The 11246-nt window shown below is 42.7% G+C and overlaps 1 protein-coding gene across 1 annotated transcript in view; it reads right to left on the reverse strand.

Annotated features, from left to right (window-relative positions):
* The window catches only part of Akap7 (A-kinase anchoring protein 7), a 163679-nt gene extending 152641 nt beyond the window's left edge, over nucleotides 1–11038 (reverse strand). Inside the window, exon 1 of the mRNA XM_087190126.1 lies at nucleotides 11020–11038. The gene's annotated coding sequence lies outside the window, so the exon portion shown is untranslated. The remainder of the gene's footprint in view (nucleotides 1–11019) is intronic.
* Nucleotides 11039–11246: the final 208 nt, after the last annotated feature.

The raw sequence follows: 11246 nt of genomic DNA on the forward strand, positions 1-11246 counted from the left end.
ATTTTCATCAAGTTATATTTTAAGTCAGTCAATTAATCTCATAAACTAAAGGTACTAAGGTACTAATAAAGTCTAATGACATGTTTCAAAATAATTGCAGAAAAATACACTGTATACCTTACATAATGCATAGGCAACCATTTTATTAACCATTAAGCTGTGAACAATTATTGTAGTTTGGAAAAAGAATGTTCCCCAAAGGCTCTTTCTCAGAGTAGTGCTACTGGGAGATTGTGGATTCGTTCCCAGTCAGCCTAGATAGGGTTCTTCTGCTCCATTCTGGTGGAAATCATGAATCAGCAGAGTGCAGCTCTCCCAGCAGTCCTGATGTCACTAGATGACACCAGTTAGTTCTGTGATGCCAACGGCTGACACAGCCAGCTGCTGGTCTCTGTCACTGCTGGCTGTCAACATCTGATGCCAGCTCGTGCTGGACAGCATAGGTCAATTCTGCTGGGTGCTGGGTCTCAGCTGCTGGTCTCTGGAGCTCTTTGGTGTTCACAACTGTGTTTATCGCTTCTGTCCATACTACTCAGGATAAAAATCCTAAGTACACTTACAGGACTTTTGGAGCCCACACTATCTGAGAAATAAATCATGAGCAGGTTTACAGGAAACCAAAGCAAATCTGTTTCAACGGTCCCTGTGCTGCAGCAGCGTGGGGCTGGTATACGGGAGGGAGCCCTCAGACTAAACTCCAGAAGTACCTGGGAAGAACTACTTCCCTAGCGCTTGTGGGCCTGTTTCATGAGGGAATCTTCTGGAAGGCTCGCTGTGAATGCTGGGTATGCAAATCAGGGGCCTGGATCCCTCTCTTCCTGATCTTCTTAGCCACTCCAGGGTGTCCCCTCCCTTCCTCAAAAGGGCAACAGTGTCGTGGCCAGGGATTTAGCTCAGTGGTTCCACCGCCTGCCTCACAAGCCCAAGGACCCGAGTTCAATCCCTGGTACCAAAGAAAAAAAAAAAGTCAACAGTGTGGTCTGAAGTGGGGGGGCACAACGCTGCCTGGCTGCACTCCTGTTGGAGTGGAGAATGTGCTTTGATAGCCAGAGAGGACACTGAAGCAAATGGTCCCGTCCATTTGGCTTCAAGGGGGAGCAAAAGGAAGTGAGGGGAAGGGTGCAACAGCTCGGGCTGAGCCACGCCCCTCCAGCTGGCAGGTCCTGTCAGAGGTAGCTGGAGGGCCAGGGCCAGTGGGTGTCTGTGAAGGGAGGTGGGACCCAGCCCGTCCTCTCTCTGCATCTTTCCCAGGAGGTAGACAGCCGTGCTGGAGCACTTGCTCCTACCCTGAGGTTCCACTAGAAGCCGGAAGCAGGAGGGCCAATCATGGAGTGACACCTCCAAAACCGTGAGTCAAAATAAGCCTTTCCTCCCTAGAAGCTGCTTTACCTCTTCCGGTAGTGGTTACAGTGATAGAAAACTGACTGATGTGACCATCAGCCACATTCATACCAGTATTTGAACACTCACATGTTAAATCCATCTCCTAGTAGGAAGTAAGCTCCACCAGGGCAGGGATTTTGTGGGCTCCATTCAGAGTCTGATATTCAGTGTTTTCTTCTCTTTCTTTCTGTCTGTCTTCTTTCTTGGTGGTGGTACTAGGGACTGAACCCTGCCTGGGCCTTCGCACTCAGCTACATCCCCCACCCGTTTTTTATTTTTTATTTGGAGACAGGGTCTTGCTAAATTGCTAAGCTGCTCAGGCTGATTTTGAACTTGTGATCTTCTTCCTCAGCCTCCCAGGGTGCTGAAATTACAGGCTTGCACCACCAGGCCTGCCCACACCTAAGTGTTCTAAACCATGAGTTATTTGTTTAATAGACTTTCTGAAGACTGAACATCGTCCTAAGAGGTGACTGAGATGTGGATTCTGGAGACCTGATGGCCTGCCAGGGGCTGTGTCCCGGAGAGTGAGTCTAGCAATGGCCGTGGACATTTCCTTCCACCCACGTAAAGTGCTCCCAGCTGTGGCTCTTCCTCCAGCGGCCACAGAGCTAACACACTGCCAAACACTAACTTCAAAATGCAGGAATATGGGGATTAGTAATTATCAGTATTCTGCCTATTTCCAACAAATAAGAAAGAGAAAAAAGAAACCAACCATGTCCAATTACAGTATCACCATATGTTATAGATCATCTGAGAATCCAAAAATAAGCCACAAATGTGTTGAGCAAGATTAATTATTATGAACTATCTCAAGCTTCAAATTTGTTTAGGAATATAACTTATTTAGTGGGGAAACCCACTTTCCGGGCTCCCTTCCTTCTCTCTTAGACAGAAGTTATCTTCCCCTCAATAAACTCTTCTCTCTCTCTCTCTCTCTCTCTCTCTCTCTATATATATATATATATATAACTTATTTAGTGAAGGGCATAGTTATTTAATAACACAATGCCAACTAAAGACAGGACACCTTCTTGGCAGACAGAACATTTTCTAAAATCGCATCATGTAGAAAATTATCTTGATGCCACATGGCTTCCAAGTTCAACACCAGGAAGCTATTACAGAGATCAAGGAACAAAAAGGCTCTACAGTCTTATTAAAATGCTCACATCGCATAGTTCACTTAGTCGATTTCAAATACATCATGAGCAGGAAGTGGAGGCCTACAATTTCATCCCAGCTCTTCGGCAGGTTCACACAGGAGGACTGCAAGTTCAAGGCCAGTGTAGGCTATTGAGCAAGACCCTGTCTCAAAATAAAAATAAATTAAGTAAAAGGGTTGTGGCTTGGTGCTCCCTGGAATCTATCCCTAGTACAACAACAACAGTAATGGACACATGGAGTGAGATGGTGGGAACTCAGCTTGGGATCGAGTACAGGCTGGGTGAATGGCCATATTTCCTCCAGCCTGGGACCTCGAGATTCATGAATCCTTCCCCTCTCTGCTGTTCACCAGCCTTCCCTGCCCATGGCGGCATTAGTCAGATCAGAATTGAAGTTTTGTTTTGCTTTTGTGGTGCTTATAATCAAACCCAGGATGCCCATATATGCTAGGCTAGTGTTCTACTATGGAGCTACATCCGAAGCCCCAAAATTGAGTTTGAATGAGGACACCCACACACAGAAAATTTCCTAAGAGACCCTAGAAGAGTACTCTCTTGGAAAGATTCAAGGATGGGTACACCTGTTGTCATAGTTTGGATCTTGAGAGTCTCCTGAAAGAAGAAGTGGTGGTGCACCCCTATAATCCCAGCACTCTGGGAGGCTGAGGCAGGAAGATCATAAGTTCAAATCCAGCCTGGGTAACTTAGGGACTTAGTTAGACCCTGTCCCAAAAAATTTTTTTTAAATGTTTTAAGGGCTGGAGAAATGGCTCAGTGAGAAGGATTCAATCCTTGATACCACAAAAAATAAAAATATAAAAAGGCTTGTGTGTTAAGGGCTGGTCCCCTGTTAGGGACACTGCTGGGAGGGTGCAGGAACCTTTGGAAGAGGGGCCTAGAAGAAAGAAGTTAGGTCGCTGAGCACGTGCACTAGAAAGTGATGTGCTCATTTGAAGCCCCGCCCCTTTGCTTCCCAGCCACTAGAAGGTGGGCAGCTCTACTCCACCGCCTCGAAGCTCTGCCCACTGAGGTCCAAAAGCAACAGGACCCAAGGCCTCAGAAACCAAAAGTCCTGGCCACAGGCCTCATACATGTGTGTCGCCTCACACTTACTAGCACTGTCTTGGTGTTTCAGTCCTCTTCTACATTCATCCACACACAACTTGTCCACGCCTCATTTACTACTTACCAGGACATTGCAAATTCAGCTCCTTTATCCTCCTCTTTCCTTGGACAACAGATTTGATTGCTCCATACTGAGGGCAAATTGGAGGTTTCTAGTACAATCCTCTGTTTAATCTGCTGTGGTCTTACCACACCTTTATAAATCATCTTGAATTTTAACTGAGCACCAGAAAACCTCCAGAAAATGTGGCCTTACCTTCTGGGTCTCATTTCTTCCAGGAGTGAATAGCTCTGATTCTGATGGTTTCCAAGGTAATAATAAAAGAGGTTGTTTACCTGTCTAGATTTCCTACCCACTTAGATCCTTATTAAGGCTCTTGTGGGCAACCTACTTTCTCGTTCCCTTTCTCTCTCGCTTAGACAGAAGCTATCTTTCTCCCAATAAATTTTTCCTACTCTTAAAAAAACAAGACTCTTGTATTTGAAATATTATTTATTCTCCCTTGTTCTTCTTAATTCCTTAAAGAAAGCAGGGAAAAAACTGAAATGAGCTACAAAAGTTAGATTTTTCTGGCTCTGTACTTATTTGAAGTCTGAGGCTTATTATGAGGTCCAGTGTCCTCAGTCTCCTCCCACCCCGGGCTTTGTGGCCACCCCTGCCTCTGAATGCACTGAGTGAACATCCACAAGAAAGCGCTGCCTCCCTGTCCTGTCCCTGGGACCCCCGCCACACACATCATGTGGAGTGACCAACCATCCCAGCCTGCCCTGGACTGTTCTGCTTTGGAGCCTCCCATCTTCCCAGAAATCCCTCAGCCCTGGCAATCAGAGGCAACTGTCACCCTGATGGAAACAAATGAAACAGTGGACCAAAGGGTAAAGATTTCCAAGGGCTGAGAGAGACAGGGAGGGATTAGAGGAGGAAGTAATATCTGTGACCAGATTTGACAATGACTGGATTAAGGAGGTGGAGCCCTGGAAATCATGCATTCTGGGGTGGCAGAGGCAGGACTATACAAGTAGATGCGAAAGTGACAGGGCCTACCAGTTTGGCTGGTTCAGATCGAAGTGGACTGGGAGATAAGGCTGTAAATTTAGCTTGGGGACAGATTGTAGAAGATTTCAAGTGCCAATTGTGACTTTGTTACACTAAAAACTGGGATTTTTTGGGGGGGGTACTGGGGATTGAACTTGGGTCCTTGTGCTTGTGCAGCAGGAAACTGGGAATTGTTAAAGAACTCTGGGACTGATACATGAAGGATGGCTCTGAAGGACAGCTTTTGGACACATGCAGGATTTACTGCAGAGAGTAGAGAATTAAAGCCTTGAGTCCACTTTGAAGTGAGGAGGGTATTTTTTTTTTTGGTACCGGGGATCGAACTCCGGACCTTTCGCTTTCGAGGCAGGCCCCAGAACTACTGAGCTAAATCCCCGGCCCTTTGAGTCCACTTTGTTCACTGTGATCCCGCAGTAATCCGAGTGTGAGGGGCAGGAACTTGCACAACGGTGCCAGGTGTGATGTACCACCTGTAATCCCAGCACTAGGGAGGCTGAGGCTGGAGGACCTCAAATTCAAGGCCAGCTGGAGTAGATAGCAAATTGGAGGGCAGCCTGCGCTACATAGTGAGACTCTGTCTCAGAAGAAAGAAAAGCAAGAAGAACAGGAGGAGAGGGCAGGGGAGAGGGAGAGGGAGAAGAAGAAACTTGAACAGAGGTGTTCGACTAGAAGTAAAGTTGAAGTGATAGATTTAAAGAAGCTACAAGACAATAGTTGGTGAAACTCGTAACCGACAAAGTGGAGAAACAGAAAGCTTCACTGGCCCTGGGCTTCCCAGATCGTGGTGAGAACCCTAGAGGCAGGCGGAGGAATTGCACGCAAGGAAGAGAGCTACTTTCTAAAGCCTCGGTTTTCTTGATGAAAATAGGAGTCATGGGCCAGGGATTTAGCTCAGTGGTTCCGCTACCTGCCTCACAAGCGCAAGGTCCTGAGTTTGATCCCCGGTACCAGAAAAAAAAAGGAAAGAAAATAGGAGTCTTTTGCTGGAGGATAGAAAGATGCCAAGGCAGGCTTTTTGTGGTTCAAATGTTACAGCTGAGCACGTGGTCAGTGAAACTGTGGGTATGGACGAGGTCACCCAGGGACTGGGGATACGGAGCTGGAGATCAGGGAGCTGTCCACGGAACCTTAACCATCTTTGTGATGACAATCTGAATCTTTTTTGTACACCTCGTTGACAGCCTGAATTATTACATATTTATTGCATTTCTTCCTTTCTGGGTAAGAATAAAAATTAACCAGTCTAAGAATATTTGCATCCAGATCATTGATGGTTTTCCTTCAGTAAAAGGATAAGGGATCATTTACTTATTAGGAGATAACATGCTTGTTTGTATTACTACTCAGAGTGTAATGATGTCTCTTTTTTTTTTTTTTTTTGTACTGGGAATCCTTGCATTTTCGGGGCAGGCAGCAGAACCACTGAGCTAAATCCCCAGACCGTAATGATGTTTTATACTGCTGGTTTTGAGACAATCTAGTCTTGCTGAAAATCTTTAAATATCATCTTTTCATCTTTGGGACCCTATAGTTTTGTAGATCTAGGCTTAAATTTATTTAACTTATCTGGCTTGAAAATATTGAGCTACCTGAGACTGGAAATTAGTATCTCTCAACAATTCCTGAAAACATTCAACCATTTTCTACATTATTATTGCCTATTTGCCATACATTTTTGCCTTTTCTAGAACTTTAATTGAAATTCATTACAGATCCTGACTTTGTCCTTGAGTCTTTCTAACTTCTCTATATTTTTCATCTCTGTCTCACTGAACTTTATTTTGGGTAAGTTCATTATACATTCCCTCCAGTTCACTAATCTTTTCTTTGGCCTTGTCTAGTATGCTGTTTCTCCACTTCTCAGTTTTGAATTTCAGATATTATTTTCCCTTCTAGAGTTTCTAGGTTTTTTTCAAAATCTCTTTTTTTCTAGTCTTTTGCTCATGTTATCAAATCTCATTTCTTTAAACATATTAACAATGTATAGTCTATGTATGATAATCCTAGTATCTGAAGTCTCTATGGATTTGAGTATACTTTTTGACTTTTTTTACCTACTTCATATATACATTGCCTTTATTTTTATAGGTTTTGTGATTTTTATTGTGAGCTTCTGGTAGACCTTTACCTGAGGAAATTCTTCAAAGCTTTCTTTGAAGTTACATTCCTCCAAAAAAAGGATATGGATTTGTTTCTGTGTCACCAGAGGGCACTACTAAAGTGGAACAACTTAAATTCAATTTACTTCTTGCTATAATATACCACATTGGAAGAGTTACCAAATAAAATGCAGGATACCCAGTTAAATTAAAATTTTAGACAAAAGCAAAAGCAATTTCTAGTGCAATATTTCAGACTTACTAAAATATTATTCATTACTTATTTGAAATTCATGTTTAACTGAAAATCCTCTGTTCTTATTTGCTAAATCTGACAGCCCTATACATTTAACTTCAATCTCACATAAGAGCTTGTTAGAATTTGTAAGTTCTCAGGGAATTATTTTTTTTCTATTCTTTCAGGGCATAGTTGAAAAAAGTAAGATTTTGTTTTGCTTTTGTGACAGAGTTTTTCTTTGTAGTCCAGGATGGGTTTCAACTTGCAATCCCCCTGCTTCAGCCTCCTCAAGTGCTGGGATTACAGGACTGCACCAATATGCCTGGCTAGGATTTCATAAATAGGATACCAAAAGTACAAATGACAAAAGAAAACTAGATGTTTTGGTGGGATTGTAAATCATGATGTGTCAGCTTGAATGGATTAGGAGATACCCAGCAGGTTAGTAAAGCACATTTTGGTTGTGTCTGTGGATGACTCACATGGAGGCCAGAGAGCTGAGTGAAGACCCACCCTGGATGGAAGCTGAACCTGCCAGTGGGCTGGTAGCCTGGACAGAACAGAAAAGGGAAAGGAGAAGGAAGTGTCCGGCCTCTGAAGAGCCAGGCTTCCCATGGCCTTGGGACACTGGTCTCCAGTTCCTTCAATCTTCTGAGCACACTCACATCAGTGACTCCCCTGGGAGCTTCCCGGCCTGGCCTTCGATCTTGCCCTGGCACTGTACCTGGACCACTCCCATTCTGAGCTTCTGTCTCCTTGGGCTGAGCAACTGCTGGCTCCTCCTGTTCTCCAGAAGCAGGTAGCTGTTGTGGATTCTTCTTCTGATCCCATGGATGATTGTGGACTCTCTCTCCCACTGTGGATTTTAAAGCCTCCCTAACTGATTTACTTGCATAATTATATATTTTTTTCCCATGACTTTGTTCCTCTAGAGAACCATAACCAATAAAATTGGACTTCATCAAAGTTAAAAGGTTTCATGCTTCAAAGGATATTATCAAGAAAATAGTCTACCTCAGTGGTACAGTGGTTGTCTAGCATGCAGAAGCCCTTGGTTCAATCCCTAGCACCTCCAAGGAAAGAACAAGGAACGAAAGAATGGAAGAATGGAAGAAAGAAAGAGAGAGAAAGGGAGAGAGAAGAGAGAAAGGAGAGACAGAAAATGAAAATACAAGCTACACAGTAAGAGAAGATATTTGCAAACCATGTATCTGATAGGAATTTGTGTCCAGAATGTATTTTTTAAACTCTTATAACTTAATTATCAAAAGACAAATAATCCAATTTTTAAAAGATGAAGGATTTGAATAGGTATTTCACTAAAGCATTTATACAAATGGCTGATAACTATAGGAAAAGATGCTCAAGATGTTTAGTCTTTAGAGAAATGCAAATCAAAACCACAGAGATTAAAAAAAAAGCACAGCAATACCACTTCACATGCCCTACGATGCCTACAATGAAAAAGACAGGAAATAACAAATACTGACAGGGATGTGGTGAAATTAGGAAGCCCAAACAGGCAAGTCCAGAGAGACAGAAAGTAAGCTGGTAGCTGTGTTAGTCTGTGGGAGGGGTGTGACTACTAAGGGTTTCAGGGTCTTGGGAAAGATGAAAATGGCCTAAAATGAGATTGTGGCAGTGCTGTACAACTCCATAAATACCCTACAAGACATTGAATTGTAAATGAACACTATGGATGAATTGTATGGTATATGAATTATATCTCAGGAAGCTAATAACTTTAAGGATATGGTAATGAATATTCATTCTAGCACTCAGGAGGATCACTGAGGCAGGAGGATCGAGGTGAATTCGAGGCCAGCCTAGACTACACAGTGAGTTCAAGGCCAGTCTGAACTATATAACAAAACACTGCCTCAAAAAAAAAAAAGATAATGAATATTCAAAACATCCTAATTTCTAATTGTTTTACAACATTTTACTGCTATTTATGCCCTTAAGATTACTTACTAAGAGTGGTTGCCCAATGGCCATAGAACATAGATCAAATAGTATACAATATTAAAACAACAAGGATTGCTTATCTCAACTAGTATCTTGCTTATATCTTTATAACAGACAGCCAGATGGCAGTGGGTGATAATACGCCATGCTAATCCTTTAGGAGGACTAGTTTGCTTGAGGTTTAGACACAAACATAATCATCTGCGTTGCTATAAGAAATGTAACAACACACATCTAAATGGTATTCCACAAAATATACAATTTTTACAGTCTATTTTTTAAAATAAAGGAAAATGTTAAGAAAAGTAAAAAGACAGAACATAATGACTCTTGAAAAGATTCATGATAAAGTGACTATAATGTGGTATATGAAAGATGTAGTCATTCATCTTGCCAAATTCTTTCAACAAATAATTGTTAACTGCTATAGAAAATGCAAAAGTGAATTAGATCCTATTCCCGCATACAGTCGGGTGTCGGCCAAGAGAAAGATCAATCTTAATATTTAAAGATAAAAACATTTAAGTATAGGGAATTAGGCACTTACAGATTTTTCAAGGGCTTAGGGAGTGAGAAGAAAGTTGCCATTCAAATCCAAAGAATCTGAACTTTCTTGGTTTCATGCAAATGAAATAGACTATAGTCCATAATCAGAGTTGCCCAGAAACCCTGGGGTGAAAGGTACAGGGAAATAAAGACATCACTGCTGACAGTCACATCTTCAGTTCACATGGCTACCACCACCACTGGAGAGAGAAGGGCTTTCTTCCGGCACATGTACACTTACTTCACGGGCAGAATCTAAGCTGTGTTTCTGCACTGTCAGGACTCTCATTTGGAATTCACTGGGATTATTGTGGAAGAATCACACTGCCCCGAATGAAGAGGCTGGCCGATAGTGTAGACACGAGTCCTGTGTTTATTAAGTGAAGAGTAAACATCCTCTCTCTCTCAGACCTCCTGGCAGATGGGGAGAGAACATGGACAAATGTTGATTCTCTGACCTTTTCATTTGGATTGCTACTCGTAGACATTTTTCTCATACTTCTGACTTTTTTTTAGTTTTTTGAGACAAAGTTTCACTGTGTAGTCTAGGCTCATTTTGAACTCACTATGTAGTCCAATCTAGCCTTGAACTCATGGCAGTCCTCCTGCCTCTGCCTCCCTAGTGCTGGGATTTCAGGCGTGTGCCACCAAGTCCTGCAGACTCACTGGGGAAGTCTGTAATCTCAGATTTGTATGTGCTTCTTAAAGCACCAAGCTCTGAGCAGGCAAAGCAGCGACGAGTATGCTTGCTTGGCTTCTCACTGATGTTACACGCTGCCAGACTCACCAGTGTTATTCACTCACTAAATTATCTGATAAACATTTATTAAACACACACTCTGCCCTGGCTCTGTGAAGAAATAAAGCAACTTTAGCAAAACCATTTCCTATCTAATAGAGTTTGAGTGGCCTCGTCAAAATCAATGCTAGTAACACACAGAAGACTTCCTTAGGAAGCAGTTTAAAGTGCCTGGATGCCTAGGGGTAGATAATGCACAAGGAGCTCAGTAAGCATGTTTTGTCATCTAGGCCAGGGGTCGCCAAGCTTTTTCTGTAAAGGTTCAGACTGCAAGCATTTTAGGCCTCAAAGAGCCATGGGGACCTTATAGCAGCTGACTCTCCCTTGTGCAAGAGCAGCCAATGTAATACGCACGTGGACGAGTGTGGTTGTGTCCAATATGTCTTTATTTACAGGCACAAATTAGAATTTCACATAATTTTCATATGACAAAATGTTATTCTTTTGAGGTGGCAGAAGCCACTTAAAGCCATTCTTATCTTGCAAGCACAAGCAATAAACCATAATTTGCTACTCCCTAATCTAAAAGGTTATTATCTATGAAAGAGAATACAGTTGTAGATGAATGCGACGGACAGGCAGACAGCATAATGCAATGTCAAAGTAAATGGTCAATATTTAAAATATTTTCCTACCAAGTTTCTGAGAGATGGCAGAGCACTCCATAGACTCCATGTCTGGGTGGAGAAGACTTCTGTGTAGATAAGTAATTTCAGCTCCAAAAGACTGCAGGCTAAAAGATGAAAAAGAAACCAGGTGAGATGGCCCACAACTGTGATCCCAGCACTCAGGAGGCCGAGTCAGGAGGATCACACAAATTCAGGGCCAGCCTGAGCTACATAGTGAGTTCAAGGCCAGTCTG

This window comes from Heterocephalus glaber, unplaced genomic scaffold, assembly GCF_053883595.1.
Source record: "Heterocephalus glaber isolate CG9 unplaced genomic scaffold, H.glaber_assembly_v1.0 deba00001550, whole genome shotgun sequence".
Taxonomy (NCBI): Eukaryota; Metazoa; Chordata; class Mammalia; order Rodentia; family Bathyergidae; genus Heterocephalus; species Heterocephalus glaber.